General features: G+C 38.1%; 1 long non-coding RNA gene across 1 annotated transcript; it reads left to right on the top strand.

The window, feature by feature from the left end:
* Nucleotides 1–719: 719 nt before the first annotated feature.
* On the top strand, nucleotides 720–4,812 carry LOC113436974 (uncharacterized). Its single transcript, XR_003374152.2, has 3 exons — nucleotides 720–826; nucleotides 3,904–4,021; nucleotides 4,111–4,812. It is a non-coding gene; the product is annotated as an uncharacterized LOC113436974 (long non-coding RNA).
* The last annotated feature ends 361 nt before the right edge of the window (nucleotides 4,813–5,173 follow it).

The raw sequence follows: 5,173 nt of genomic DNA, 5'->3' as shown, positions 1-5,173 counted from the left end.
CTGTTGTAATGTCGAATAGTCACTAAATGAACTGTTGTAAATTGAGGACTCCCTGTATTCATTCTGTGTGTATATGTGTGCATATCTATGTGTGTATGTATCAAAATAATGCTGAACGTCTCTTATATATAAATTATAAATTCCATGTGTCTGCATGTTGAGTGCATCCAAACTCAGGAAAAAGAAAGAAAATAAATCCTCAAACATAACTCCAAAATGTGCCACTGGGTAGAATATGACAATATCCTGGCAATGGTTAAAATAATCCATGAAAAGATTTCTTTATGCTCTCTGTTATTTTCCCATCATTTTTATGACTGTTCATTTGGGTAACTGCAAAATACAGCCCCCTGCCAACAAAGATGACAGTCTTTGCTGACATCTAGTGGCTACAGAAATTGAGAATGGTTCCAACGTCTCCATTTCATTTACATGGAGAATTCATGTATTGGATTTCAGCTGTCCAGCAACCAGGCAGGCTGGAGTAATTGGAGCTGAGTTCATCACATTGAAAAGGCTTCAGGTTGGTTTATGTTCTTTAAAAGATTTACATTCTCTTCTATTCTTTCAACAAAGCCTGAATTTAAACACTTGGTAAATGCGTCATTTTTTTAACCCACCATGAAAAATTGAAGTGTATGTTCATGTATATATTTGAATATTTTCCTTTGGGTTGTTTGTCATCTTATGTTGTTTTGCTTTTAAAAAAAAGTTTAACAGTTCTCGAAGAACAAAACAGCTTCTGTAACCCAAAAGTGTATGGATTAACTATCCAGCCTCTATCGGTTGTGCTAGCAAAGGTATTCATGAATCCAATCTATCAAAGGTATGCGTCTTTTCCATTTTTAAATCACAAAATTGGTATTTGTTTCATTAACATACATACATGAGAGCCTCGGTAGCGCAGTGGTTAGAATGCAGTACTGCAGACTATCTCTGCTGACAGCTGGCTGCCTGCAATTTGGCAGATCGAATCCCACCCGGCTCAAGGTTGACTCAGCCTTCCACCCTTCCAAGGTGGGTAAAATGGGGACCCAGATTGTTGGGAGCAATATGCTGACTCTGTAAACTGCTTAGAGAGGGCTATAAAGCACTATAAAGCGGTATATAAGTCTAAGTGCTATTGCTATTTCAATGCATTTGGAACAAAACTTGTCCCAAAATGTTGTTGTGATATGCAGCTGACCTCAACATGTGCATACAAAAACATACTGTTCCAAATGTGCATTTTTAAAAAATTTACGCTGAAAAAAATTGAAAAAAAAATATTTTGACTCAGATGTTAGCAGATTCAGTAAATGTTTAACTCATAATTTGCTGTGCTGAATTAAATTTCAGCTACAGCTTTCTTTGATCATACCACATTCATGTCAAAGGATGAGCGCAGACATCTAAAAACAGTTCTAAAATCATTTCCAACAATGCAATTCTTGTGATAAAAGAGAGAACAACACTCTTGCTCATCTCCTGCATTTATTTGCTGTTTCTCAATTTCAGCAGTTAAGAAAGAAAAAACCCTGAACTAAGATTATTTGTTCCACTATTGTTCCAGGAATCACAGAGAGACCTCTGAGACACACTATTTTCAATCTATTTTCTGAAAAGGAGAAGGAGGCACTTTTCAGGTCTTTCTGTAGCTATGGAAAGGTTTGCATTGCTTCTCCAGTTTTCACCATAATTCTTCTCATAATGTTGACCAAGACAGAGCAAAAAAGAAATCAAAAAAACACTCCAGGGTTTTATAGATCTGGAGAATGAAGAAAGAAGTCCATCAATGTTAAGAACTAGCATAATTCATAACCTTTCTAAGCAAATCTCTCAGAAGAAAACTTTGGGTGGAGGGGAATAAAACACATAAAATAAATAAAAACCCTATTCTGTGCTTCTGATACCACCTCAAGAGGACTTTAAATAAAATAGCATTTTCCAATTCCCCTCCATTTCTTGCTCTATTAAGTTTTCCTGTTCTATGCAACAGACCCTTCTCTAATTGGTATGACGATTCGCCCTAACACAGACTTGTGTAGCAAAAAGTATGTTATGGAACACAAGGACTGTGTATGTCTCAGAAGTATATTTGATCCTCGACTCTTCTTGCAAATGTTGTACATATCCATCACAATGGAGTGTTTTTAGGACACCTGAACAAAGCAATACAGAGGATCTTAGAATGTTTTTAGGAAAATTTGGGCAAGATGAAACTGGTTCGACTATTTTAAAGATAAAACTGCACTTTCCTTTAGTACCGGCATTCAAGTTGCTTTTTAGCTGTTCCCTGGCTCTTCACCAAGGTAGATTTTTCCAAAATTTGGACTTTTCCAGGAAGAATTTTCCAGGAAGGCTTACAACACAGGTGGGATGTTACCGTTTTGGCCTGGTTCTGCCAAGCCGGTAGCTCCGAAGGTCAGCGGAGGCCAAAACAGTTCTCTCAGACAATCTGCTGTTGGGGCCACCCTCCCAGGCTCCCAACCTTTATATCCTGCTTCTGAAGTGCAGCTGCTTTGCACGGCACAGCAGATTGGCGCACTTCAGCTGTTGTAGATGCAGGGAAAGTGCAGAATTGCAGGAGGTGAATAGGAAAGCCTCTGCCTGTACGCAAAGTGCACATTTGGCGTGTGAGCACACGCAAAGTGTTTGTGTGTGCGCAAAGCGTGCCCATCCAGCCACGGCCACCGAATTGGTGGAAACCACTTTGAAACCCACCACGGGCTTACAACTTTTTCTTCATTAAGGAAGGAACAAACTTGGCATGAAGAACTTCTATTCCTTTGTCCAAGATTCCATACTCCAAAAAAGAAAGCTAGAAAGTAAATATAAATTATTTCTGTCTTGCTGTTTGACAAAAATCTGAGGTTGGACGTCTTTGAAAAGAAAATCCAGTCCAACTAAGCGATATTATTTTAAGACATTTTTTTGAGCCATATTGACTTCAACATGCATATGTAACACAGATACATAATATATGTATGTATGCATGCATATGTGGTCCTCTTGTGCATGTACTCATTTCAAATGATACAAAAACTCCAGCAACCATTTCAGATAATATAAAAACTCCATTCCTCGAGGCAATCGCCCTTCACCATATGCCTGGGCATCTCTTAGCTTTAGAAAGCCACAGAAATCTCAAGAGAGATTTCTTGATATGCCTGACAATTCACAAAAATTAAGTTGGATCAAAATGGCCTGCAGGCAGTTGCTCATCAGACTGAAGCTAAGAGGAACTTTTGGTTCAAGTTTATATTCACAACAAATTAAAGCACAGAACTGGCTAACTTTCAAATTGATTAATCCTATAATCCTAGGAATACAAAGGGCTTATCTGCTCTGCCTGGTTGCTCTGTCATCATATTGGTCAGCAATTATTTTGGGAAGACAGGAACAGATGATGCCACTTTACACTCCCTCTCTCCCATGTTGTGAATGTTACCCATGAGAGTGTTTTGGTGCTGTGGCTTTAAAACTCTTTTCCCTTTTATGTCACCTTGAGTACTCTTGTTGTTTGGACTGGTGGTCTTTACCTCATGATAGGTTAATCACTGAAGGGGGAAAGTGGGGGAGAGGAAAAAAGTAATTAAAATATGCAGTATAGGTTTCTTTAGGGTTTCATGCCAGCAACCTTCGATTTGCAGTGCAAATATTAGAACTCCTGTACTATTACAGCTTTAGCAAACGTAAGTCTAGAAGACATTAGAGAACAAGGACCAACTGATTGTTGTGCTTAGATTTATGTATATCTCAATGCTTTTAACGTTGAATACAGAAATTCAGTTTAATTGTGTGTGTCTCTTTGTGTATGTCTGTGTGAGTGTGTATGCCTAGGAGTAGTGTCGACTCCTGGTGGCAGCCTGGACAAGTCCCCTCACTTTTCTTGACAATATTTTTCCCTTCCTTTCTTCCTAGGGCTGAGAGAAAACCTGGCTCAAAATGCCCCAGAAGATTTTACCTCCAAAGTGGAAGTACATCTCACAGTCTCACAGTTTCTTGCCTGATGCCTTAACAACTACACCAAACTGGTTTTGTAAGTGTATATGTATGAAAGAATATATGTCCATGATTATTTATCCACAGGATGAAAAAATAATTCATTTTTGGGAATTGTTTCCTTAGAACAGAATACTGGCAGAACACAGAGGCACAATGTGGTAGCAGCAGTACCAGACCAACTATCTCCAAAAGCGTTTCAGTCCTGACAGGGATTTTTGTAAACAGGCTGAAATTCATGCCAACATGAGAGATGACTGCAGCAGCATAAGACTGAAGATATACGTTTAGTTACAAAAACGGTTGCCGACTCTGTAATATGTTTAGGATTGTACATTGCATATTCTGTACTTTATAACCTGATTCTGGAACAAAAACCAAATCTCCACAGAATTGAACTTACGTGTACCTGAATCAGAGGATGATGTTAACAAGGCCTTAACTTGGAATAACATCAATTATTGCTACTTTTCTCCTTCTGATGCCATGGCGCTATATTTAAGTTATTAGGGATGTATAGATGGAAAATATGGAGCTGTAAGCTGTACGTTCCTACTGCCACTAGTTATATTCTACCAGGACATCTGAAAGAACATAGAATTGGAAGTGCAGGAATCCAAATTTTCCCAACAGAAGGCTATATCCAAGCAGAGGAATGCTAATTTGTGGTTAGTTATTGGTTCTACTCTAAGACTGCTCTTTCTGTCAGTAGGACCTCTCCTATTATTCAATTGACCTCTACCTTTTTGGAGCTTTAGACTACACTGACACACATAGTTCTTTGCATTATTTATCTATGTTATCACACAATAACTTTCCAAAAGTGCTTTCTCCCCACTTGAATAAAGTGATGAGATTAGCTATTTCCATACCTGATGGTTAGAACTTTCAAAAATGTTTACTCTTGAAGTGAAAGGAAAGCTTTTGAGGAATTCTCAATACTCTTGAAGTGAAAGGAAGGCTTTTGAGGAATTGCATTATTCCATAAGTGAGATGATAACACTCAGAATGTGTGAATGCACATAAGCAGGTGCATAAAATTGACAGTTTATGGCATTAAAAATTATGTAAAATCATTTTTTCCCAAGTAACTCCAACCATTTACATTACAACCTTGATAAAATGCATCTATTCTGTTTATGAATGCTGTTTGCCCACCATGTCTTTCAACTGACTTTTGATTCTGATC

Source organism: Pseudonaja textilis, chromosome 2 (genome assembly GCF_049901715.1).
Source record: "Pseudonaja textilis isolate UNSWEBS1 chromosome 2, rPseTex1.2, whole genome shotgun sequence".
Lineage (NCBI taxonomy): Eukaryota > Metazoa > Chordata > Lepidosauria > Squamata > Elapidae > Pseudonaja > Pseudonaja textilis.
This window is presented reverse-complemented; position numbering and strand designations above follow the sequence as displayed.